This window comes from Phodopus roborovskii, unplaced genomic scaffold (genome assembly GCF_943737965.1).
Source record: "Phodopus roborovskii unplaced genomic scaffold, PHOROB, whole genome shotgun sequence".
In the NCBI taxonomy this organism is placed as follows: Eukaryota; Metazoa; Chordata; class Mammalia; order Rodentia; family Cricetidae; genus Phodopus; species Phodopus roborovskii.
This window is the reverse complement of record NW_026126407.1, coordinates 60,137,593-60,164,737: the sequence shown is the minus strand read 5'-3', so window position 1 is coordinate 60,164,737 and position 27,145 is coordinate 60,137,593. Positions and strand designations below refer to the sequence as shown.

The 27,145-nt window shown below is 40.6% G+C and overlaps 1 protein-coding gene across 5 annotated transcripts in view; it reads left to right on the top strand.

Annotated features, from left to right (window-relative positions):
• Parn (poly(A)-specific ribonuclease) overlaps nucleotides 1–27,145 on the top strand; it is a 163,883-nt gene that overhangs the window by 61,348 nt on the left and 75,390 nt on the right. The window lies entirely within an intron of this gene.

Below are 27,145 nucleotides of genomic sequence, written 5' to 3'. Positions count from 1 at the left end.
TATCCCAGTCTTTTGTTAGCATGTATCCTTGGGTGAGTCACATAAACTACTGGGCCATAGGTTTCCAGTCTGTGACAGGATCATGATCACAGTCCCTGCTCAGGTGGCTGCAAAGAAGCATTGAAGTTAACACTAAGTTCCCAGCAGGGGTCCTACTGGGCCTGCTCCGCTGCTGCAGGTGAGCATTGGGCCAGAGTGCAGATCCAACAACTCTTCCACCTCCGTGGAACTTCCTGGGTCGGCTCTGAGCACACTGGACCCTCTTATCCACGCAGGACCACCCTGAGGCTGCACTCACCTGATATTTGGACTCTATCACTGATGGCCCTTTGCCCGAGGTGAGTTTAGGACCAGTTTAGGAATCCCCTCCCCCCACAACCTCATCCTTCCCTGGGAACTCACTGGGTTAGCTCTGCATCTCGCTCCCCCCTATATCCTGGTCCTAGATAGTAGAGTCCTGGTACTCTGCTCTATACACCACTCAGAGCCTGCCCTCCCTTTGTCCTACTGGGCCCAATGCTCCCCTGCTCCAGAGAGCATTGGGCCAGAGTGCGGGTCCAACAACCCCTCCTCCATGTCTGTGGAATTTCCTGTATCTGTTCGGAGCACACTGGACCCACCTATCCATGAAGGACCATCCTGAGGCTCTGCACTCTTTGCCTGATCTTTGGACCCATCACTGGCCCTCTGCTGGAGGATCACCAAGAGAGCTTGGATCATCCAGAGTTACAGACATTGAATTGCTGACCCACCTACGCCCATTGGGAGAGTACCATAGAGAGACAAACCCCACCTGCACCCACTGGAAGAAACGATGGGAAGACAGCAATACAAGAAAACACCCAACAATAGAATGACAAGCATGGCACTGACAGAATCTAGGGACTCTACACCAACTGGACCTGAACACAGCAAAGCAGATGTAGCAGAAGAGAACAACTTAAAAAATAACTTCATAAAAATGATATAGACCATCAAAGATGATATGAGAAAATCCCTTAAAGAAATGGAAGAAAAAACAAACAAAAAAATTGAAAGAAATAGAGGAAAAGGCCAAGCAAAAAATGCTAGAAATGAACAAATCTCTTTTAAAAAGTAAGAAAAGCCAAGAAAAAACAAACAGATGAAGGAAACAATTCAAACAGTTCAAGACCTAAAAACAATAAAGAAAACACAAATTGAGGGAATGTTAGAAATAGACAAACTGGGCAAACAATCAGAAACTACAGTTGCAAGTATAACCAACAGAATACAAGAGATGGAAAAGAGAATCTCAGGCACTAAAGATAAACTAGAGGAAGTAGATTCATCGACCAAAGAAAATCGTAAATCCAACACATCCTTAACACGAAACATCCAGGAAATGTGGGACACCATGCAAAGGCCCAAAGTAAGAATAACAGGCATAGAAGAAGGTGAAGAAGCCCAGCTCAAAGGTGCAGAAAACATTCAACAGAATCATTGAAGAAAACTTTCCCAATCTGAAGGACATGAAGCATACCAAACACCAAAAAAATAAAAATAAATAAATAAATAAAAACCCTCTTGACATAATAATCAAAACACCTAACATATAGAATAAAGAAGGAAAAAGGCCAGGTAACATATAAACACAGACCTATCAAAATTATACCTGACTTCTCCATGGAAACTCTCAAGGCCAGAAGGTCCTAGATAGATATTCTACAAATACTAAGAATCCACACATGCCAGCCCAGGCTACTATACCCAGCAAAACTCTCAATCACTATAGGCAGAGAAAACAAGATACTCAATGACAAAGCCAGATTTTACAATATATATCCACAAATCCAGCCATATAGAACGTTCTGGAAGGAAAATGCCAACCCAAGGAAGTTAATTAACTACACCCACAAAGACATAGGCAATAGATAATCCCACTTCACCAGAATCCAAAGAAAAAGCAGGGCAAATGTATTCACATTACCACCACCACCAACAAATCTAAAACAAGCAAGCATTAACAATCAATGGTCCTTACTTTCTCTCAACATTAATGGTCTTAACTCGCTTATAAAAAGGCACAAGCTAACAGAATGGGTACGAAGACAGAATCCATCCTTCTGCTGCAAACAAGTAACACATCTAAGCTTCAGAGACAGACATTACCTCAGGGTAAAGGGTTGGGAGAAGATCTTCCAATCAAATGGACCCAAGAAGCAGGCAGGTGTGGTTATCCTAATATCTAACAACTTAGACTTCAAACCAAAATCAATTAAAGATAAAGATGGTCATTTTGTATTCATTACAGGAGAAATCTGTCAGTACAAAGTCTTAATTCTGAACATCTATGCCCCAAATACCAAGGCACCCACATTCGGAAAAGAAAAGCTACTTAAACTCAAAGCTCACATTAAAGCTCACACACTCATAGTGGGAGACTTGGACACCCCACTTTCACCACCAGACAGAAACATAACAAAGAAACAAAAGAACTAACAGAAGTTATGTCCAAATTGGGTTTAACATTCCATTCAAACACAAAAGAATATACTTTCATCTCTGCTCAAAATGGAACTTTCTGTAAGATCGACCTCATACTAGGCAACATAACAAACCTCACCAAATACAAAAACAAAAACAAACAAAAAAAAAAACAAAACAAAACAAAAAAAAAAAGGAATAGCCCCCTGTATCTTATCACACCACCATGCTTTAAAGCTGGAATTCAACAGCAACACAAATTGCAGAAAATCTGCAAACTCATGGAAACTGAACAATGTGCAATTGCATCATTCCTGGATCAAGGAAGAAATAAAAAAATTAAAGATTTCCTAGAATTCAATGAGAATGAGGACACTTTGAAAGCAGTGCTATGTGGAACGTTCATTGCACCAAGTGCCCATATGAAGAAAAGGGAGGATAGTCACATTAGAGAATTAGCAGCACAACTGAAAGCCCTAGAACAAAAAAAAAAAAAAAAAAAAAAAAAAAAAAAAAGCAAACTCACTCCAGAGGAATAGATGCCAGGAAATAATCAATTTGAGGACTGAAATCAATAAAGTAGAAACTAGGAAAATAATTCAAAAAATCAGTTGGTGTATTTAAAAAATCAATAAGATAGACAAACCTTTTTCTAAACTAACCAAAAGGCAGAGAGAGAGAACATGCAAATCAAGAAAATCAAAAATATAAAGGGGGACCTAACAATGGACATTGAGGAAATCCAGACAATTTTCAGGTCATACTTTGAAAACCTGTACTCTATAAAATTTGAAAACTCAAAGGAAATGGACAAATTTCTGGATAGCTATCACATACCAAAATTAAACAAGTACTGATAAGCAACTTAAATAGACCTGTAACTCCTAATGATATAGAAGCAGTGATCCAAAGCCTCCCAACCTAAAAAAGCTTAGGGCCAGGTGGCTTCAGTGCAGAATTCTAGCAGAAATTCAAAGAGGAGCTAATACCAATACTCCTCAAATTTGCCACACAATAGAAGTACAAGGTTCATTACCAAACTCTTTTTACAATGCTATAATTACCTTGGGACCCAAGCCACACAAAGACACAACTAAGAAAGAATTATAGACCAATATCCCTCATGATGAACATTGATGCCAAAATACTCAATAAAATACTGGCAAATCGAATCCAAGAGCACATCAGAGAAATCATGCACCATGACCAAGTAGGCTTCATCTCAGGGATGCAGGGATGATTCAACATATGAAATCTATCAGTGTGATCGACCATGTGAACAAATTGAAAAAGAAAAACCACATGATTATCTCACTGAAAAAGTCTTAAGCAAAATCCAACACCCTTTCAAGATAAAGGTCTTGGAGTGATCGGGGATAACAGGAACATACCTAAACATAATAAAAGCAATATACAGTAAACCAACAGCCAACATCAAACTGAATGGAGGCGATTCCTCTAAAATCAGGAAGAAGACAAGGCTGCCCACTCTCTCCATATCTCTTCAATATTGTACTTGAAGTTCTACCTAAAGCAATAAGACAACAAAAGGAGATCAAGGGGATCCATATTGGAAAGGAAGAAATCAAACTGTCACTATTTGCCGATGATATGATAATTTACATAAGTGACCTGAAAAACTGTACCAGGGAACTCCTACAGATGATAAACACCTTCAGCAAAGTGGCAGGATACAAGATCATCTAAAAAAACAATCAGTAGACCTACTATATTCAGATGGTAAAGGGGCTGAGAAAAAAAATCAGAGAAACATCACCCTTTACAATAGCCACAACAACATAAAGTATCTTGGGGTAACACTTTCCAAACAAGTGAAAGACCCATATAATAAGAACCTTATGTCTTTAAAGAATGAAATTGAAGAAGATACCAGAAAATGGAAAGATTTCCCATGCTCTTGGATAGGTAGGATAAGCAGTAAAAAATGGCAATCTTGCCAAAGCAATCTACAGATTCAATGCAATCCCCATTAAAATCCCAGCACAATTCTTCACTGACCTTGAAAGGATAACACTCAACTTTATATGGAAAAACAAGAGATTCAGGATAGCAAAAACAATCCTGTATAATAAAGGAACTTCAGGAGGCATCACCATCCCTGACTTTAAGCTCTATTATAGAGTTATAGTCCTGAAAACAACTTGGTATTGGCACAAATATAGACGAGTAGACCAATGGAATCAAATCGAAAATCCTGATATGAACCCACATATTTACGATCACCTGATTTTTGACAAAACAGCTAAAATTATACAGTGGAAGGAGGAAAGCATCTTCAACAAATGGTGCTAGCACAACTGGATGATGATGTGTAGAAGATAGACCCATGTCTTTCTCCATGCACAAAACTTAAGTCCAAATGGATCAAAGACCTCAAAGACACTGAACCTCTTAGAAGAGAAAGTGGGAGGTGACCTTCAACTAATTGGTTCAGGAGACCGTTTCCTGAACATAACACCAGTAGCACAGACACTGAGATAAACAATTAATAAATGGGACCTCCTGAAACTGAGAAGTTTCTGTAAGGCAAAGGGCACAGTCGGCAAGACCAAATGGCAGCACACAGAGTGGGAAAAGATCCTCACCAACCTCATATCTGACAGAGGGCTGATCTCCAATATATATATAAAGAACTTAAGAAACTAGTCACCAAAACACCTGGTAACCCTATGAAAAAGTACAGTACAGAACTGAATAAAGAATTCTTAATAGAGGAATCCAAAAAGGCTGAAGTTTTCAACATCCTTAGCCATCAGGGAAATGCAAATCAAAACAACTCTGAGATACTATCTTACTCCTGCCAGAATGGCTAAAATTGGAAACACCAATGACACCAAAGGGGAACACTCCTACACTGCTGATGGGAGTGCAAACTTGTTCAGCCATTTTGGAGTCAGTATGGCAGTTCCTCAGGTAAATGGGAATCAGTCTATTACAGGACCTGGCAATTCTGCTCTTAGTCGTATACCCAAATGATCCACATCTACGCAACAAAGATATCTGTTAAACTATGTTCATAGCAGCAATATTTGTAACAGCAAGAACCTGAAGCAGCCTAGATGCCCCTCAACTGAAGAATGGATAAAGAAGATGTGGTACATTTACACAATGGAATAGTACTCTGGGGAAAAAAATAATGTAATCTTGAATTTCACAGGTAAGTGTATGGAACTTGAAGAAACCATCTTGAATGAGGTCCCAGTCACAAAAAGGAACTCATATATGGATTTTAGACATAGAACAAAGGATCACCAACGTATAATTCACACCATCAGAGAAATTAGGATACAAGTAGGATGCTGAGAGATTTATACAAGTTCCCTCATAGAAGGGCAATGAACAAGATCTCCTGAGCATATTGGGAGTGGGGTGGCAGTGAGAAGAGAGGGAATTAGGAGAAAGAGATGGGGAGGAGAGCAGAACATGTGGGACTAAGAAGATTGGGTTGTGGGGAATGAATAGATGAGAACAAAAGAAAGAGATACCATAAAAGAAGTTTGAAGAGAAAACTAGAAATGTGACTATAGAGAAATGTCCAGAGACCTACAAAGATGACCCCAACTAACAATCTGAGCAGCAGTGGAAAGGCTACTTTATATGCCCTTCCCTGATAATGAGATTGATAACTAACTTATATGCCATCCTAGAGTCCTCATCTAGTAGCTGATGGAAACAGGAGACACCCACAGCTAAACAAGCCGAACTCCTGGAATCCAGTTGCAGAGAGGGAGGAGTGATAAAAAAAAAAAAAAAAAAAATGGGTCAAGACCAGGCTTCAGAAACCCAGAGAGACAGCTGACCTGAGCAAAGGGGAGCTAATGGACCCCCAGACCAATAGCTGGGGAAGCAGCATAGATAGGACTGACCCAGATCCCCTTAATGTGAGTTTCAGTTAGAAGTGCTGGGCAGTCTAAGGGACCTCTGACAGTGAAACCAGTATGTATATCTGGTACACAAAAGGACTTTGGGAGCACATTCCACAAGGAGGGATGCTCACTAAGCCCAGAGGCAGTAGGGAGGGCATAGACTTGACGACTTGACAGATTTTGATGATTTCTCCTGGAAGGCATCAACCTTTCTGTGGAATGTGGCAAGGCATGGGTTAGGAGGGAGGGAGGGAGAGGGAAGTGGGATCATTATGTTAAAAAAAAAAAAATAAAAAATCGTTCCCAGCAGAATCCTGACAAAACAGTCATGGGAGTCATGGTTTGTTAAGATGTCTAATTCTGATCCTTTCTGATGGCACTAGGGATGAGACTCTGTGAATGTCTTTCTAAGTCTAAAGAGTACCAGCTAGAGTAGGGCACTAAAAATATAGCATAATTTGGTCATCCATGTATGTGTGTATTTTTTTATACTATTTTTGATATACTGGAAAATTCTTTGAAAAGTAACTTTTTAAAAATGATTTACTTTATTTTAATTGTATGTGTCTTTATACATGCATACACATGCATGTGGCATCCGGAAAAAGCCAGAGAGTTTGTTGAATCAACTAGAAATGGAGTTATATGTGGTTGTGAGTGACCTGACTGAGAACTGGGAACCAAACTTGGGTCCTCTGGAAGAGCAATGTGAGCCATTTGCCATTGAGCCGGTTCTGTAGCCCCTGAACAATAGCTTTTTGTGTCATTTTGTTTTGAAATAGGGTCTCTGTAATATAGTCCTGAGTGTCCTGGATCTTGCTATGTATAACATAGAGATCTTCTTTTCTCTGCCTCCTGGGTGGTGTGATTAAAACCACACCCTTCTCTGAGTAGTAACTTTTAAGCTAAGTATTTTATTTATTGATTCTGATGTCAGTAGTTATGTTTCAGAGTGATATGTAACCAGGTGTTTTTGACTGTTTGGTTGTGTTGCCTCCCTGAGGACAGTACCGGGGGTTCATCTTGTTTACCACTGAATCCTTTGGGCCCAGTGTTCACTATAGCTTGATTAAAAAAATGGACTTGAACAGGCAGTAAAGGAAATAAGCTAAGAGGTGGTTGTGACATTAATTTTCCCCTCCTAGATCAAGTAGATGCATGTTTTTTTTTTTTTATTCAGTATTTATTAAATGATAGTAGGGATGGAACCCAGGGTCTCATGCTCTACCACTGTGTTATATACAAAACCCTAGGCAGGCCTTGACCCCACACTCTTTCTTTCTTAGCCTCCCAGCAGGCTATAGGTATGTGTCACTGAGTTTAGTGACAATCTTTGAAGACACTCTTGTCTCCTTTGCCTGCATAAGACAATTTCTTACAAAGTTCCTGGCAGCTCAGCTGTGTTGAGCCTCTGAGCATAGCTTCCTTCACTGGAACTTACTTAGTTATCCCCTCTGCAGACTATTTCACTGCCTTAGCTCTGTAGTATCCCTGGTGGCTGTTTGTTTCAGCTTTCTTTACAGAACTAGTACATCGCCTCACCCCCATGCATGTAAAGCTTCTTTTTCTCAGTGTTGCCTCACTCTCATAAGGAGAGAGAGGAGAACTCTGAGGGTGAGAACTTACCCATATGGATCACAGGGGCCATTGTGTTCACAGTGGCTGCCTGAACCTGGCCATTACCATGGGATTGGAACAGGGATACACATGCTATCATGAACTCACAGTGGCTGTCTGAACCTGGCCAGTATCATGGGATGGAGCAGTGATACACATGCTGTCATAAACTTGAGATGCCTTTTGTACATGATAGATAGATCTCATGTCTGTTTTTCTCTTTTTATTTTCTAAAACTGTATTAATGCTTCATTAAAAGACACTTTGAAGTTTGTTTCTCATAGTATTGATTCTGATGATACAAGGAGCATGCGGTTATCTAAATTAGCTATATATCCTGTTAATGTTACCTTAAGCAAATTATACGAGTATCAATAATGTAGCAATGAAAAAAAATCATTAAATGCCTATTTATATAGCAACCATAATGGTTTCTTTGGCTTTGATACAAATTATTTTTGATTTACATTCACAGAGTTCCATTTAAGCTGCCAACTGTCCTTTTCTTTTGGCATCACTAATTCTAATCAGTGTTTGAAAAGTCTTTTGACCTCTTGAAAATGAAAAACTCTTCGTACAGGAAACCATATACTAATTATTAAAGGTGTGTGTGTGTGTGTGTGTGTGTGTGTGTGTGTGTGTGTGTGTGTGTATGCTTGCATGTATGCATGTGTAGTGGAGCTCCATGTTGGTGTCTCCTAGCTTGCTTTCCACATCTTTATTATTTTGATAGAGTCTCTGTCACTGAACTTGGACCTTACTGAATTGGGTAGGCTGGCTGGCTCTAAGGATCTTCTTGTCTCTAGTTCCTGAGTGCAGGGATTACAGGGATGAAAACCACACCTCATTCTATAGGGTACTAAGTACTAAACCCTGAGCTTCCCCAACACAGCTATGCTTCAGTGAGCCATGGCTTATTTTAATAAGTGTATACCATGGGTGGAACCCCAGTACCTCTGTCATGCTTAGCACATGCCCCACAACTGAGGTATGCTTCTAGTTCCTCCCTGTATTATCCTGCTGTTTTTCACCATGCTTGAGAAAATTGCAGATACGTGTTTTCATATTCCCTTTCTGTGAATCCTGGAATTCCGATTGCGCATACATGGACATCCATGTGCTCTGCTCGGCTTTTTTCTCCTATCTTTCTGTTGTGCAGTCTAGATAATTTATTTTGGTATCTCTGCTCTTTGGCTCATTACTCCTTGACCATTATTCTCCTGATAAGCCAGTCTAAAGGGTCTTTTATCTACTATACTTGTATTGTTCATCCTGCAGTAGGGTAGCTTCCTGACAAGCTTCTTGTGAGTGAAAATACTATTAAGTGGAGCATGTATGTAGTATGCTTGTTGAATGCCATTGCTTAGCCTCACCTATCTTGAATTTGCCCAGACCATGATTGTATAGAATCATCATGCAAATTCTTATTTCAGGACACAGTGTAGTTTTTAAATACTGTACTGAAAATGGAAAACATAGTTTATATCATGTGTTTCTAACCCCCTGTACTGAATCTTCTTGTCCTGGTCTTTGTAGAGTCAGTCTGGGATTATTTCTTATGAATTGTGAATACTCTCTTGTGGAAACTCTGAATTTGTGTATATTCCTCAGAAGGGTGTTTATGGTTTTGTTTCAGTTTCACAGACATTCAGGTTATTTGGACTTGTGCCTGTGGTGGGTGGTGGCTTAGATCTGAGCTCAGACATCCAGTTTGTTGCATGAGTGTTTAAGAGTTAACCAGAGAGCAGATGGATCCTTGGTTAAAAGCATTTGTATTGCTGTATTTATGACCTGGGTTCAGATATGGTTTGTCCTCTGACCTTACGTAAGCATGCTGTGGCTTGTGCACACTCTTAAACACAAATGTATGCACACATACAGAAAAATATAAATAGATGCATCTACTAACCACTCTGGTCTTTTTCTGGCTTCTTTTCTGCTAATGCTCCTGTGTCTGGTTGCTCCTGGCCACCCCATGCTTTTCCCTTCGTTCTGCATATCAGGAAGATGTGAGACTTTTTGAAAAATCTTTCTGGGCATCTGGGCATGGCGTCCTGTGTCTCAGCACTCAGGGAGCAAAGGCAGGCAAATCTCTGTCAGTTTGAAGCCAGCCAGGAATACATACTAAGACCGTGTCTCAAACAAAACAAAAGAAAGCAAAACAAAAACCAAAAAAAAAAAAAAAAAAAAAAAAAATCCAAAACCAACAATAACAACAAAAAACCCTACAAAGTCTTACAGGACCCAAGCACCAATCACTAATGACAGTTACCCTTTAGGGCAAAGTCTGTCTACTTCTTATGGAGGCACAGGCATATGTGCACACACCTACAAATCTACACACACACACACACACACACACACACACACACACATACACACACACAAAGTCTACTTCTTGTGCAGGCACAGGCATGTGTACACACACCTACAAAACTACACACACACACACACACACACACACACACACACACACACACACGTACATATGCACATATATGCACAACAACTAATTTCCTTTGGCCAATTAAAATTGATTTGCTTTCATTTAAACACATATCTCCAAAGTATTAGTATCTTTGTTAGCTCTTTGTTACTGTGAATGATAATGTACAGAATATTCAAGAAAGAATTAAAAGGTTTTTTTTGCATATTAATTTCCTAGTTCTAAACTGTATGAATTGGCTTGTAACAAGTCTCTTAAATAAATAAGTTTGTTTTAGAGATAGGGGCTGATACTATACTTTGTGGATTTAAATGACATGATTTCTCTACATAAGTACTGGGCTCTGGAAACTTAAAAATATTAATTAACTCATGGCTTCTAGGTAGTTTAGTTAGTTGAAGGAAAGGTATTTTCCCCCCCATCCTCCCTGTTTTCTTCTGGAGACATGGTTTTTCTAAGTAGCCCTTGCTGTCTTGGATCTTGCTCTGTCGACCTGGCTGGCCTCAATCTCAACAGGGATATATCTGCCTGCCTCTGCCTCCCAAGTCCCTGAATTAAAGGTGTGCACCACCACATCCATCTGGAATGGTATATCTAGGAAGGTCTGTGAAGCTGAACATAGTGCTTTACCTCTATAATCTTAGCAGTTCAGGTAGAGTCAGGAGGATCAAAAGTTCAAGGCTGTCCTGAGCTACATATGACGCTGCTTCAAAAAAGTAAAAATAACTGTGTGAATGAAATATGTCAGTGTAAGAACGGGCACTGAAGAGGTGGTTCCTCTTGCAGAGGGCATGGGTTTGGGTCCCAGCACCCACGTGGCAGCTCATAGCCATTTGTAACTACAGTTCCAGCAGATCAGTGGCCCCCCTTTTGACCTCAAGCACCAGGTGTGCTTGTGTCACACAGATGTGCATTCATCATCATAACAACATAAAATAAGTAAATCTTATACAGCCATAGCTCCTATCTCTTTAAGGATGTGTGCCATCCAGCCTCTTCCTACTTAAAAAAAAAAAGTTTATTTTTAATTTTTGTTAAATTTATTTTATTACTCTTTGACCATTCCATACCTTTTGTGTGTATGTGTTGTTTGCACCCCCCACTCTGGCTTAACTTCTTCAAAAATCCCATTGAATTTTATGTGTGTATTAGGGTTGCTTGCATGAACATGGGTGAGGCTTTGGTTACTTATTGGAACTTGGATACCTTACCAAGTTGTCCTTGGTAAGAAACCTGAAGAAAATGGCTCCCCAGCTGCCATTCACTGTCAGTTGCCTCCCAAGCCTCTTCTTAACTGGCTTTAGGTTGTTTCCTGTCATTGTCATCCCACCTTCCCCACAGCTATAGCTTCTGAGAGCTCATGAGTGCAAGGCCATGCTACTTCTAGAAAGCATTTTATAGCAGCACCCTCATTCTCTGGCTTTTATATTCATTTGACCTCATCTTCAGAGATGTGCCCTCAGTCATTCAATCTCAGTACTTTGACCATATCAAATAGCATCTTTTTTGAGGCAGTCTGTATAGCCCATGCTATCCTGTAATTCAGGGATCCTCTCCTGCCTCAGCCTCAGAATGCTGGGATTGCAGGAATATGCTGTTACACTTGATTCCGTATTTTCATAGCACTTTAAATACTAATTGGGCTTGACTTTGGGTGTGGGTTTTGAATCTTTTTTGGTGGTAGTATTTGTTCTGATGATGGTGGGGATGGCACCCAGGCCCTCAGGACTGAACTCTACCCTCAGCCTAAAGTCACTTTGTTATGTTATGTACTTTTAGATTTTATGTATGTAGTGTGTGTTTGTCTGTGTGTGTCTCTGTGTGTGTGAGATCTCTAGGTGTGTATACTTTTCGAAGATACATGTGAAGGTTAGAGGACAAGTTTATGGAGCACATTCTCTGTTTACTATCTTATGTAGCTTCTGGAGTTCAAACTTAGGTTGCCAGGTTTGCGAAGCAAGTTCCATTGCTTTCTAAGCCATCTCACCAGTCCTGGAATTTGCTTTTTTAATGTGTCATGTGCATTTCCTATGCTGTTATTTGCCTAGAAGTTTCTTTGGATGAGTGTGTTGTATTTGTATGTGTTTATTCCATTGTAGGTATGGAAATAACTTACTTCTATTTTAAGTTAGCAAGTGTCTATATAAACTTCAGTCTTTGTCCAGATCTTTGATCATTTTCAATTCTGAAGAAATGTAGTCTCTAAGTTTGTGGTGATGATCTGAAACAAAACAACTTATTTCCTTTCCATATCATTGCTTTTGTGGTCCTGGACTTTGCTTGTATTGAGTAGGTGATCTGCCTGAGTAACAACTCCTCATCCTTGTCCTCACAAAATGCCATCATTTGTTTATTCATAGAAACAGTTAAGACTACATAAAAAAGCAAAGGCAAAGCTACCTAGTTCTCAGTTAGCAACATGATAGAAGGTAATGAGTTTTCTTTTGACTGTTGTGTGTATTATATAAATAAGTGTTATATGTATAATATCTTAACCTTTGCTTACTTATTGTTATTTTTACTTATATATATTTTGAGATAGTCTTGTAGATCTGAGGGTGTCCTCACACTCAATATGGAGTCAAGAATGATTGTGTGTGCTGGCTAGTACTCTGTGGGTGAATCTTTGTCCCAACCCTGCATATGCCCTGCAATAGACTGAGTATAATTGTAATAATTAGATCGTGGATATACATTTTTAAATGTTCTTTGTACTCAGCAGTGTTTCATGTTTATAAGTAAGACTTGGTATTTACACTGTGCCTGTTTAGTTGAATAACTTCATGACTAATTTATTTTTTGTTGTTTTGTTTTATCTTGTGTAATCTTGGTTGGCCTGGAACTCTTAGAGATCCGCCTTGGGGATTAAAAGTTTGGGCTAATGCTCCTCACTGACCGTAAATTCTTACTGAACACTTAATTTACTTTCTCTTTATTTTTTTGATTGTGTATCAGAATAACTTGTTTTTTTTTCACTTGCAAAAGTCATTTCTTCTCACTGACATTTCTATTCTTTGGACATCTTTATTTAGAGATAGTCATTATGATAAGGTATGACATGTAGTCATCTAAATTTGTTTATCTTTGGTCATTTATTTTCCTGCTGCTCTTATTTTTATCATGCTTACTTTTACAAAATGTTAGTGGTGTGGGTATGCATGTGTGTGTGTGCATGTGTATGTGTGTAGGTCAGAGGACAACTGTGTAGTCAATTCTCTCCTTCCTCCTTTATGTGGGTTTTGGGATTGAACTCAGGTTGATAGTGTACTGCAAGCACGTTTACCTACTGAGCCTTCTTGCTAGCCCCAATTGTATTTACTTTCCAGAGTTATGCAGTTATGCAGTAAATCAAGCCTCACTATGTTTGATTGACTCCACAATCACATTAACTCTTAACAAATGTTTCAGGATGCTGGGGCAAAAGGAATGTAGAGGGATGAGGTCAATCTGCTGAGTGCATTTGGGCCTCTGAGAAACTAATTGAGGACTCAGTGGAAATGCAGAAGCTTCTGATGCTATTTTGTTGTTGTTACTAGATGGGATGAACTATTGGTTACATTGATGAGGTGTGCTAGTCTTTATGCATGGACATTGTTTTCGCATGATTCTTTTTGCCTACAACTTTGCTGTTCTTAAAAAATGAATTTAGGCATTGTGGCTATGTTAGTTAGGGTTTCTATTGCTGTGAAGAGAGACCAGGATAACAGCAACTCTTATAATGGGAAGCATTGAATTGGGCTGGCTTACAGTTCAGAGCTGTATTTCATTATATCATCATGGGAAGCATTGTGACACACAGGCAGACATGGTGCTGGATAACGTGTTCAGAGTTCTACATCCAGATCCACGGGCAGCAGGAAAGGGCATTTGATATCTCAGAGCCCACCCCCCAGTGATAAACTTCCTCCATCAAGGCCACATTTCCTGATAGTGCCACTCCTTCATGACCAGTCATCCAAATCTACAAGTTTATGGGGGCCATTTTTATTTATAGCACACAGTGGCATGCATATATGCATATATACCTATATCCCCAGCAGCAATCAGGGAAGTAAACTCTGGCTACAGAAGTAGACCCTACCTTAAAAAATAACCAAATGAAATAAATTTGAAAGTCTTAAAATCAAATTTGAAACAAAAGTTCTATTTTTTAGGGGACTTGGTTATATAAATGGCTGATCTGAGATGTTATTGTGTTGCTGTGTGTGCCTCTCTAGATTCTGGTGTTCAATGAAACAGACATTACCTGTGTCCCCTATCTAAGTGGGAACTGATAATGGTACCTTACAGCACAACACAGAGAGGTGTCAGGCTCTTAGAGCTCAGCATGGACAGCAGAATAGCACTTCTTACCTTATGGTATAATTTCTCATGTGGGATTTGTAGAATTAGTTTTCTTGTATCTGTAGTGTTTTTGAACAGCATTTTCTCTTTAAGAAAGCTGTCTTTTCTTTAGAGAGGTATACTTGTTTATAAAGCCCTAACCTCACTTTTGTAGCAACATAGTTGTTACTTAGTTATGTGCAACAGAAGCCCAGAAAACATGGGTTTGATGGTCACTGATAGTGATGGTGACCCAGGTACTTGAGAAAAGGGGGAGAGAGAAAGAGGGAGGGAGGGATGTGGGGGCAGGGAGTGAGGGAGAGAATGAGAATGTACTAGTGTATATGGAAACCAGAGGCTGACAGCTGGTGTCTTTCTCAGTTTATTTTTTGAGTCTGTCACGGAACCTAGAATTTGGTGATTTATATAGACTGGCTTCAGGGGCCCACCTGTCTCTGCCTCACCAGTACTGGGATGATAGGTGTGTGGTGGATTGGATGAGAATGGCCCCCATAGGCTCATATGTTTGACTGCTTGGTCAACAGTTATTGGAATCATTTGGGAAAGATTAGAAGATGTGGCCTTATTGGAAGAGATGTGTCACCAGGTGGGGTTTTGAGGTTTCAAAATCTCTTTTCAGGCTAGGTTTCTCTCTGCCTGCAGATCAGAATGTAAAGCTGTCAGCTATTATTCCAGCACCATGCCTGTTTCTTTTCACCATGATGACCTGTACTCACCCTCTAAAACTGTAAACCAGCCCCCAACTAATTGCTTCCTTTTATAAAAGTTGCCGTAGTCATGTGTTCCTTCACAGCAATAGAACAATCACTATGGTGTAAAAGTGCCATGCCCTGATTTTTATGTGAGTGCTAGGGCTCCAAATTCAGGTGTTCCTGTTTATGTGGCAGGCTATCCTTGAGACCAGGGTTTTACCTTAACTCTATACCCTGTTTTCTTGTCTCTATGTGTAGCTTTTAGCTGGTATTACTATAAAAAGCAACAATGACTTCAAATAACTGTCGAGTATATTAAAACTTCCAACCATTTTGTTCAACTGGCAGGAATGCTTCTTTTCCTTTCTCTCTGTCAGTTAGAGCAATGTGGGGGACTTCATATATCTTTGCAGATTGCATCAGATGCAGTGAACTAGCCATTGTTTTGGAGAAAGGAATGGAGAAGGAGCAGTGCCATGCTAAAAGTTTGTGAAACAGAATTTTCTCCACAGATTCTTTTTATTGTTTTTCTATATGGGTAAGTTAGAAATTATTATATGGTATTCTGTGGTTTAAAGATGACCTACTTAGTTTTATAGTTTTACTTAAATTTAATTACACCCTAACTCAACTGCTTATATCACAAGGTAGTCACATTTAGGCATGCTTACTGGGTCTAGAGAAATAACTCAGTGGTTAAGAGTGCTGGCAGATCTTAGGACCTATGTACAGTTCTTGTAACTCCAGCTCTGAGAGATTTGACACCCCCTTCTGGCCTCTGAAGATACTTAAGTGCATGTATCTGCTCTCTCTCTCTCTCTCTCTCTCTCTCTCTCTCTCTCTCTCTCTCTCTCTCTCTCTCTCTCCCTCTCTCTCTCTCTCAAATCTAGGTATGATTTTCTTTCTTCCTCCTTTCCTTCTGACACAGGACCCCATTCTGTAGCCTAGGCTGACTTAGAACTTATTTCGTAGCCTAGATTGGCTTTGAATTTAGAGCAGCCTTACTGGTTGCAGTTTCCTAAATGCTGGTATTACAAGTGTAGGCATGCATCCTTGCAATTAGATTTCACTTATCACTATATGATGCTAGCCTTCATGTTCAATGTTCTTTAGTGACAAGTGAAAGAATTAAGATGTTTGCTAGGTTCTTAAGATGATGGCTTCTTTGAAACTTGCAGTCACAGAAACCCAATACAGTAATAGAAGGTGGCTCAGAAGACACAGGTGGGTCCAAGGGAAGGTTTCTTGGAATAGGCAGAGCTGTGCACAGCTTCCATGATGGAGATACACGAGGCAGGAAGGAAAAGCAGATGGTGCAAACGTGTTTGGTGCATGAGCAGAGCATGAATCTTATCTGTTTTACAATTCTTGCCACTGTGGAATTTCATTTTTTTTTCTTTTTTACTACAGCAGATTTTAAAGTAAATGATCACCTTTAAGCATTTGTTTAGGGTGGGGTTTTGCCCAGACAATGGACATTAAGTTGGTCATTTAGATGAGGGAACAGGCCTTGGACAGCTAGGATGCTCCATAGCACAGAGTCCAGAGCAGACTAAATAGAGGGTGTTCTAAGATAGCTCTGTTCGTTTTGAGAGCTTGTTTGGAGGTTCTAGCAGGGGAGTGGAGCTATACATATACTCTTAACCAAAGGCCAGTCCTGCTTTATTAGGGGAAGGTCAGCCTCTTCGACCGAGCATGAGGCTTCAGGAGGGAAGCACATGGAGCAGTGAGAGAGGAAGGTGTACCCACCTCACCAGCCAGATCAACTGAATTAACCCTGGCAATCATTGGGGTGACAGATGTCACAGCAAAATCACCCTCATATCCTCTGTTTATTTTGAAATGTCTGGAAAGCTGGTCTTTGCATTTACTCTGGTTTATAACTTTAGACTGAGGCCAAATTGAATTTATCCTGAAAGCTGCCACATCTATAAATACTGCACAGCATAATAAACGGGCTGTGGCTTCCAAGAATTGATGACAATGCACTTCAGTTCCTAATTTAGAGTTTGTGAAAATTATCCTTGACAAATAAGCCTGCAAAAAAAGAGAAACCCCACTGGAAGGATTCATCTTTTGACAAACGTTTACGTGCTATTTATATAAGTGTCACTGGGGCCAATCCAGGCCCTGGGGGTAGACTGGATATAGGTATAGCCAGTGAGTGTCTTTGTTAGAGAGGGAGATGCTGAACTAACACATACCACATAATGCTCACCTTCCCCACCCCAAGAGATATGGGAATATTTTGATATGGGAACTGTGGGTTGATGCTTATGGCACTTATGAAGACCTGAGGGAAAAGTCTTTCTGTTGGGATTATGGGTCAGCCCTGGTTATCAGAGAGGATAGGATGGTGATGCATGCCTGGTGTTTTCAAGCTGTGGCTCAGCTGACCACAGTTGTGAAGTTACTGAATGAGTGATGACTAGCTTTGTTTTTCCAGTGTTGGAGATGGGACCTGGACCTTCCATACACAGGCGAGTAACCCAATTTGCAGTGTTGTTAAAAAGGAAGACACTGAGGATATCATTACATCTCATATAGTGAGGGACAGTCTCCTGAGGCAGTATCAACATGCTCAGCTTTTCTTTTTTCTGTCACTGGAAATGGAACCAAGATCCTCATACATTATAGGCAAGCATTTTACCACTGAGCCACATCCATGTCCCTGCCTACTGCTGTTGCTACTCTCTTCCCTCTTTATAGAACCTATTTTAGGGCTATATCTATACTTAAAGGTAGGGGTGTGTGTGTGTTTGTGTGTGTGTGTTAGATTGTAATAATAATATACATTTGGTTCTAAGGTCATGGTTAAAACCATATACTTCACAAGACCAAGATGTTCATTTAATGAGAAATTCTTCTTTTTTATATGTGCAAAGCTGACTGGGGAGTAACTAAAGTGACTGAAAAGATCTTCCCTGTTAGAGCTTCTTATCTGTAGACCATTGTGGGGTCCACCTGCAGGGACCCTGTCTGGAAGGATGCTCCTGCCATCTCTATTGCATTTTTCTGGCTAGGAGATGTTGGTAAGAACAAGTTATTATTGCCCCAAAGCATTTCCTCTCACTGTTTGGTGCTCCTTTGGGTAAGGATAGATGGCATGACTGACGGGTAGATTTAGCAGGAACCTGACACTCCAGGGCCTTTGGCTAAGTGAGTGATTGCTACGTAGAAGAGGTTAGACGTAGAAATCAGCTACTTGGGTCTCTGCTAGGAGATAGTCTTCTCACTTACTGAGTCTCTTTGTCTGAATTTCTGTAAGGAATTTCTGTAAGAAAATCCCCTATGGACCACAGGCCCAGACTCATCCTAGCCACTATACCTTAAAGCCTGGTATTGCAGAGTCCTCTAGGAGTTCTTGTGTGTCCCCTGATGCTTTTACTGAAAGGACATAGTCCTTAAGTGCTCACAAGGCTCAGGACAGATTGACTTTGATGACTGTTCCTATCAGATGTGGACTGTGAATGTGAGCAGCAGAGAGTATTTTGCACACTAGGGTGTGGATGTTGTTCCAGTGACCTGGGGAGAAATTCCCCTTACAGGGTGTGTCATATGTGGGAGGGTTTATGGTGAGATGTGACCTGGTGTTATCAAAAGCCAATAGAAAGTTGTAGTGACTTAGAAATTATTATTTTGTTTTATAATTGGTCTTGGAAGCTGGTTTCTTTCTTTTCTTTCTTTCTTTTTTTTTTTTTTGGAGGCAGGGTTTCTCTGTATTGCTTTGGGTCCTGACTGGAACTCACTCTGTAGACCAGGCGGTCCCTGAACTTACAGAGATCCTCTTGCCTTTGTCTCCTAAGTGCTGGGATTAAAGGCATGCGCCACCAATGCCCAGCTGATTTCTTACTGAAGACATTTTTTGTTTGTTTGTTTGTTATGGAAACTAAATATTTCAGTTTGCTGTCCCTCTGGGTTGTCAAACCATAGATGTCTGTTCACTCCAGATGTCCTAATTCTGTCTCACCAACCAGAAAGTGGAATGCCATGCTAGCCACCTGCCTATCCACGGTTCAGTAAACTTGCCTCCTAAATGCTCATCCATGCCCACTAACATGGTCTTGCTGTGGGGTAATCCTTCCATATGCTATAAATATGTATTCTTTTCATTGGTTAATAATAAAGCTGAATCAGCGTATAGCCAGGCAGAATAAGGCTAGGTGGGAAAGCCAAATGGAGATACAGGGAGAAAGAAGTGCAGAGTTGAGAGATATTCAAGTCAGCTGCCAGAGGAACAAGACGTGCAAGAGAATAGGTAAAGCCATGGAGCCATATGGCAAAGTGGAGATTAATAGATATGGGCTAATTTAAGTTCTAAGAGCTAGTTAGTAATAGGCCCCACTTATAGGCTGATCATTCTGTAATATAAGCTTCTGTGTGTTTATTTGAAACTGGGCAGTTGGGGACAAAAGAAAAGCTCCTCCTCTGCCTACATGGTCTAACCTAGCATTTGGGGCCTGTGAAGACAGACAACACACTGTGGGACCAAACCTGGAGAAGCTAGGCATGGTCTCTGGTTCAGTTTGCTTTGGGGTAAAGTGATACTTCTGGGCCTTTTGAATGAAAAACAAAACAAAACAGAAACCAAAATTTCCCCACCCCCATGGCTTCCTGCAACTGCATTGCCATGTTAATTAACCTCTTACTAATGCAGGTGGGCATCCCAGCTCACTGCTAACTAGAACAGCTTTCTATGGTAGAAAGTCTCAGAAGTAATAGAAGGGTGAATGTCTTCCTGGCTCCATCCCCAGCATTGCAAAAACAAAACAAAAGCCTGATAGGAGGCTGATACAACATTTGCTAGCAGATGAGGATTGGCTCCTTGGGTCTGTAGGTTCATTTTCAGACACAGTTTGGAAAACTGGTTTGGACATGGTGTTTAAACACAGTCTGTCTTCACAATTCACACATTCTGTACTTGCTAGTTTACCATGTTTTTGTAGCTTCAAGGTCAGTCATTACAAGGGCTTTGGTAATTTCCCCCAGACCTGTTCAGAGTTGGGGTATTTGAAATGTTCTGTTGCACATGCTCTCAGCTGAGATTGAACCAGAGTGTCAACAAGTAACATTTCGCCTTCTACATTATTTGAATTTCATGCTCTTATCTATGACTTTGCTGCTTAACATGACCCCAAAGCATGGCATTAAAGTACTGTCTAGATGCCAGGCAAGACAATACTGATGTTTTTCAGGCTCCCCAGTATTTGCCTCTAGACCAGTGGTTTTCAGTCTGTGGGTCACTACCCCTCTGGGGGTTGAACAACCCATTCACAGATGTTGCCTAAGACAACCATAAAGCATGGATATTTACAGTATGATTTATAACATTAGCAAAATTTTAGTTATGATGTAGCAACTAAAATAATTTTATGGTTGGAGGTCACTACAACATGAGAAATAGCATTAGGAAGGTGGAGAACCACTGCTCTAGACCTATCAAACCTAAGGCAAAGCAAATCCCTAGAGAGAAGTACAAAGTGTAGTTCATGAGGTGTGCAACATTACTAAAAAGCTTAATATTTTTGCTAATTCATTTAAGCAGAAATCTAAGTAATATGTATAGGAATGGATTTTAAGGGTGTGGGATAATGGTGGAAGGAACACAAAGATAGATCAGGCTGAGTTTATTCATAGGGCCCTCTGAGTGGAGATTCTAGAAAGGTTGCATAGTTAGAAATGGTATCCAAAATTTGTTTGAATGGTTAGCTGAGGCATTTGTCAAAAGATGGCCCACTGAAAAGGAGTTGGAGATGCCTGATAGTCTTGTTTTAGGGTTGGTGAAGGGTTTTTAAGGCTCAGAGAAATTGCTTTGCTAGAGAGGGTATGCTGTGTAAAACTTAATTCTTTACTATCTGAAGGCCCAGAAGAATACCCTTCACTAATCTATAAGACACAAACTGAGAGGGCACCAGCACATTTGAAGAGCTTTGTTGTCCTCCTTTCCCTTGTGCCAGACCTTAGAGTGTAAGGAGTAAGGTTTTTCCTCCCGGCGCTGGTCTGGTCCCGCCACCTCGCCAGCCCCAATTAACACACTGAAACTCTGTATTTGATATAATTCTGTTGGCCCGTTACTAGTTTCTTATCAGCTAGCTTTGTCTTAATTATTAACCCATTTCTGTTAATCTAGTATTTCCACATGGTCTTCTCTTACCGGGGAGTCGGCCGGCATTCTGCTTTCTCCAGACTCTCCATCTTGACTCCTCCTTACTCCTCCTTACTCCTTCCTCGAATCCTCCTTGTCTCCTAGACCCACCTATCTAGCTTTCCTATTGGCCAACAGTGCTTTATTCATTAACCAGTATGAGAAACATATACAGAATGACATCTCCCATCATCTCCTCTTCTCTGTCTAAAATAAAAGGAAGGGTTTTAACCTTTTCTTTCTTTCTTTTTTTTTTTTTTTTTTTTTTTTTGATATAATTCTGTTGGACCGTTACTAGTTTCTTATCAGCTAGCTGTGTCTTAATTATTAACCCATTTCTATGAATTTCCCCGTGGTTTCACCTACCGGGGAGTGGGGCAGGCATCTGGTCTCCACGATCTCTCCATGTTGACCCCTCCTTCCTACTTCCTCTTTTCTCCTTGTCTCCTAGTCCCTCCTATCTTCCTTTCCTGTTGGCCAACAGTGCTTTATTCATTAACCAAAATTACATCTCCCATCATTAGGGTTGAAGATGCTGCTGCTCAGTTGGATGAATTAAATGCAATGGGTTTAATTAGGCCCTGCAGTAGCAGGGGCCAAGTGGCAGTTCTGAATTGCCTAAGGCAAGATGATCATAGTCATCATGACAGGCAGCACAGACAAAACAATGTCCACAATAGCCTGACCTATAATGGCCAGCACAGGCAAAGTGTATTTTTGGTACTGATCAATCATGGTGTTTCCAGGTGTGAAATATATAAGAAACCTACTGTGTCTTAGATCTGTATAAGCAGAAAATTATCAAATGACAGAAAATTTACACTGAATCATGGCAAAAGGGAATCTCTGCCTATGAATTAATTTCCAGACATTGAGTCAATTTGTAGACCCAGAACTCATTGAATAAAGGCATGTTAAGTTTCTCCCCAGGAAGGACTTTGATAAAATATTTAAAAGTTTTACTGGTAGCCTTTCTCTACTCCTTCCCTAGAGGAGCCTATGGTCTTTCACGAAGGTAACTGTATACTGGAGGAAAGGAAACAGTCAGACTTTGGGGAACTATTGGATGCTGGTTCTGAATTAATGTTGTTGTTGTTGTTGGTTTTTGTTTGTTTTTTGTTTTTGATGATCCCAAGAAAAAAATTGTACCCTCCAGTTAAAACTGGGGTTTATGGAGTTCTTATGAAATGGAGTCTGATTGACAGTGGTCCTGTGGGTCTGTGAACTCAACTTGTGCTATTTCCCCAGTCCCAGTTGTATAATTGGAATAGATATACTTAAAATTGGCCAAATTTTCATATTGTTTTCCTTACTCATGGAATGGGAGCTATAATTGTTGGAAAGACCAAATGGATGCCCCTGGAGTTGCCTCTACTAAGGAAAATAGAAAATCAACAACAATATCCCATTTCTGAAAGAATTTTAAAAAAATTAGTGTCACCATTAAGGACTTGAAAGATGCAGGGGTGGTGATTCCCACCACATCTCCCTTTAACTCTTCTTTGTGGCCAGAGCAGAAGACAAATGCATCGTGAAGAGTAACAGTTTACTATTGAAACTCAGTCAAGTAGTGACTCCAATTGCAGCTGCTGTACCAGATGTGGTGTCCTTACTTGAACAGATTAACACATATTTGTACTAAGAGGATGCACCTTTAAGCCAGGTTGAGGTGGGAAGAACCGTCTCTAATCTAGGTCACATCTTCTACTGGCAATCTATGTAAGGATATGCCTGTTTCCTCCATTGGCATTAGAGCATGCTTCAGAATTAGAACAGATGCTGAAAGCCATCTTAGTCATCCAACTTTGTGTACTGAACCAGTGGATTCTTGGACCTTCAGTGTAAGGTCCAAGACAGTCATTGTTGGACTAGTTAGACCACGGGCTGTAAGCCATTACAATAAATCCTGTGTGTGTGTGTGGGGGGGGGAAATTCAAATTAGACATGTAATGAACATAGACGAGGAAGAGTTCACATAAGAGGTATCTAATAGCACCAGAGACTATATTTTGGTGATGTGAATGGTTGTCATATGCCCTTTGAAAACTCCAGGGTTTTTGTTTTTCTTTTTTATTTGGTAGTATAATTTCCTTTTTAAAAATTATTTTATTAATTTTTACTTTATGTACATTGGTGTTTTGCATGCATATATGGGAGGGTGTTGGGTCCATTGGCCCAGTAACTCCAGTTTTAATACTGCTTCAGGGGTGTTTCAGCTGAATATTGTGTGGAAGATATATGGTTTTGTTTTCTTTTGGTTTGGTTTTCTTTTTTTATCATTATTTATTTATTTATTTATTTATTATATAACCAAGTCCATTTAAATGAAAACAAACATTTATAGACAATTTTGGGAATTTGGGCGTCGTTCTTCCCAAGCTACTTCCTGCTGGTAAGGGGCGCTGTCATGGGGGATTCTAAGAAGATGCAGAAATCATGGCTGTAGTCTGTAAGGCTGCTTTGTCCAGCTGTTTTGAATGTAGGATCACCTGGTCCTCTGTTTCAGGTGGTCTGGCTTGCTCAAACCACATTAGTCTGGAAGGAATCCACAGCTTTTCATTTTCTGTGGAAACAAAAATAGAAGTCCTTTTCCCCAGTAACTTGTCCTTCAACTTAAATTTTGGAGTCAAAGCATTTTTTTTTAATTTATTATTTTACATGTGGATCCCACATCCCCCTCCCTCTCTTTTACTCTCTCTGCCCTCTCACATGCACCCTAACCACCCTCCCCTCCCATCCCCCTACCACAATTCCATATGTAGGGGAATGCCATCCAGTTGGGGTCATGTAGATCTGACAGGTCATGTGAAGTAGAGACTCTCTCTCTCTCTCTAAGGTTTGTATTTTATATCAATGGGAGGAGGAGTTCTCAGATCCTCTGACCTCTAAGAAAAAGAGCAGAAAGTGGAGATTTTTCTAGTTGCACCAAATCTTGAGCTTTCTTCTTATTCCAATGTCCCATGTTGGAGAATGCAATTAAGATTGTCTGGTGTCTGTTGGGTGTTCAGTATGGCTTAGTTTTTTGTAAATACTCCAAGTGTGTTTGATAGTGCAGTTTCTGATTGGTTAAGCATAGGCTTCTGTATGTCTGGTAGATAAAACCTGTTAAAAACGTGGCTCCAGTTCCCTCCATAGCTACCGATCCTTCTTGTTTGCTTGATCTCCCAAGTTTGTGATTGGCATTCATGCTGCTAACTCATTCTGTGGTTGTGAAATTGTTGGTTTGATGTTTCCTTGTAATTGATTTTTTTGCTTTGCTCAATGCCATTGTTCTAATTGGTGGTTTCTTTTGTTTATTTTTTGTCATGACTTTATTTTGTGTGATATAATTTAATTATTCCTAGGTGTTCCTTTTTTACTTAGCATTTGCCCAGTGTAGTTGTTTGGGTTTTATGTCAACTTTAAACAAGCTGTAGTCATCTGAGAGGAGAGAACCTCAATTTAGAAAATGCCTTCAGAAGATCTGGCTGTAGGGTGTTTTCTCAATTAGTGATCAATGGGGGAGGACCCGGCTCATTGTGGGTGGGGCCATCCTTGGGCTGGTGTCCTGGGTTCTATAAGAAGGCTGGCTGAGCAAACCATGGGGAACAAGCCAGTAAACTGCACTCCTCCATGACCATCAGCTCCTGCCTCCAGGATCTTGCCCCATTTGAGTTCCTGTCCTGATATGGTGGTTTGGTCATAGTGTTTCTTCACAGCAGCAGTAACCCTAACTTAGGGCTCCCTGGAACTTTGTAAAAACCAGGCTAGCATCAGACTTGAAGCAATCTTTCTGCCTTAATCTCTCAAGTGCTAGGATTACAAACAATTTCATCCCCGCCCCTTGCTTTTAGATGCATCCTTTGAAGAGTGAAAAGCACAAGGATGCTGCTGCAGTGACTTTCCTGGTGCTCTGACAAATTCCTTGACAAAAGCAACTTGGGAGAAAGTGGAGAGTGTTTTCCCTGTGAGAAAGCTTGGCATGGTAGCAAGAAGTCAGCTGGTCACTTTTCCTTCAGAGTCAGGCATAGGAACTGGGTTAGAGATTTTCAAGGTCCCCCAGTGACCCACTTCCTTTAGCAAAAGGATCTGAAATTATTCCAAATAGCAGTACCATCTGAGAATAGGTGCTCAAACACAGGCACCTGTAGGGACATTTCCCACTTAATCCCCTTCTCATGCAAACTTGATTTTCTCCAATTTAAGTGGCAATGCTTATAGAGTAGTAAATGGTAATTTGGCTTATCTTTACTGTTAACAGAACTTTTAGTTAAAACACTGTCCCTGGAGCAGGGTGGGGAGGATTTTTTTTTAATGATAATATTTTTATTTAAATTTGAAACAAGCTTGTTAATCCCAGTTCCCTCACCTTCCCCTCCTCTCCTGTCCCCCTACTCACCCCCTTCCTATTCCCTTTCTGCTCCCCAGGGAGGCCTTCCATGGGGGATCTTCAAAGTCTGGGGGGATTGCTTAGAGAACTTAATGGGAGCCCAGCCCACTGCCCTTTGGCTCTCTCTTACTTTGAACACCTATACCCCAGTTCTGTTTGATTCTTTTTCTTTTCTCTTTTTTTGCGGGCCTGGGCTTTGAATTCATGGCCTTTCATATGCTAAGCAAACACACAGCTACTGACCTATGTTCCTAAGCCCTCTGATTCTTGATATGCTCTACATGACATCCAGGCTGGAGATCTATCTTTCTATAGTATTTGTGTTGTTTTTCCTTGTTTAACAGATTTTCCTTATAAAAAGGTACTCCAGTGCAAGGTGTGACTCTGTGCTGGTGTGAACTCATGTCCAGTGGTTCCACACACACATTTATTCAGGGATGTGACTCCTTACTGCATTACTGAGTGCAGGGGATTTGTAACCCAGAGAACCAGTTGTGGGATGAGTTTGGGGATATGTCTGTGGAAACTTTGCATTTTTTGAGTTTGAATGTTCGAATGGAGCCACATCCTGTCTGTCTCTGAGCCAAGACTTAGAATGGTGTTGGGGAGGCAGAGGGACTTACTCTGTATTCTGTCAGGTACTCTTAACTTTGTTCTTCTGTATGAGAAAGAAAAGGAGATATGTTAGGTTTGTGAAATGTACATTGTAGCAGTGTGTGTGTGTGTGTGTGTGTGTGTGTGTGTGTGTGTGTGTGTGTTTGTGTGTTTGCATGAGTGCGCACATCTGTCTGTCTGTCAACTATAGGGTCTCGATCTACCTTGGAAACTGGCCTATAACTGTGTAGTTTATGCTAGCCTCAAATCTGCAACAGTTTTCCTACCTTCCAAGTACTGGATCACATTTGCCATCCCACCTGGCTATCAGCAGAGACCAGGAGTCCCATGTCAGGCATGGGACTGGCCAAAGAAGGACCTGCTGCTTCTGGTAGGTTTGGCCAAATGTTCCATTGTAGCCAATGTGTTCTGTGTCCATGTGCATATCGGTTCATATGCCATGTGTACACGTGTGTATAGCCCAGAATACATATCAGATGTCACTCCTCAGGCATGTGTCACCTTGGTTTTTAAGACTGGAACTCACTGATTAGGCTAGGGTGGCTGGCCAGCGAGCCCCAAGAAACTTTCTGCCTAGTCAGGGCT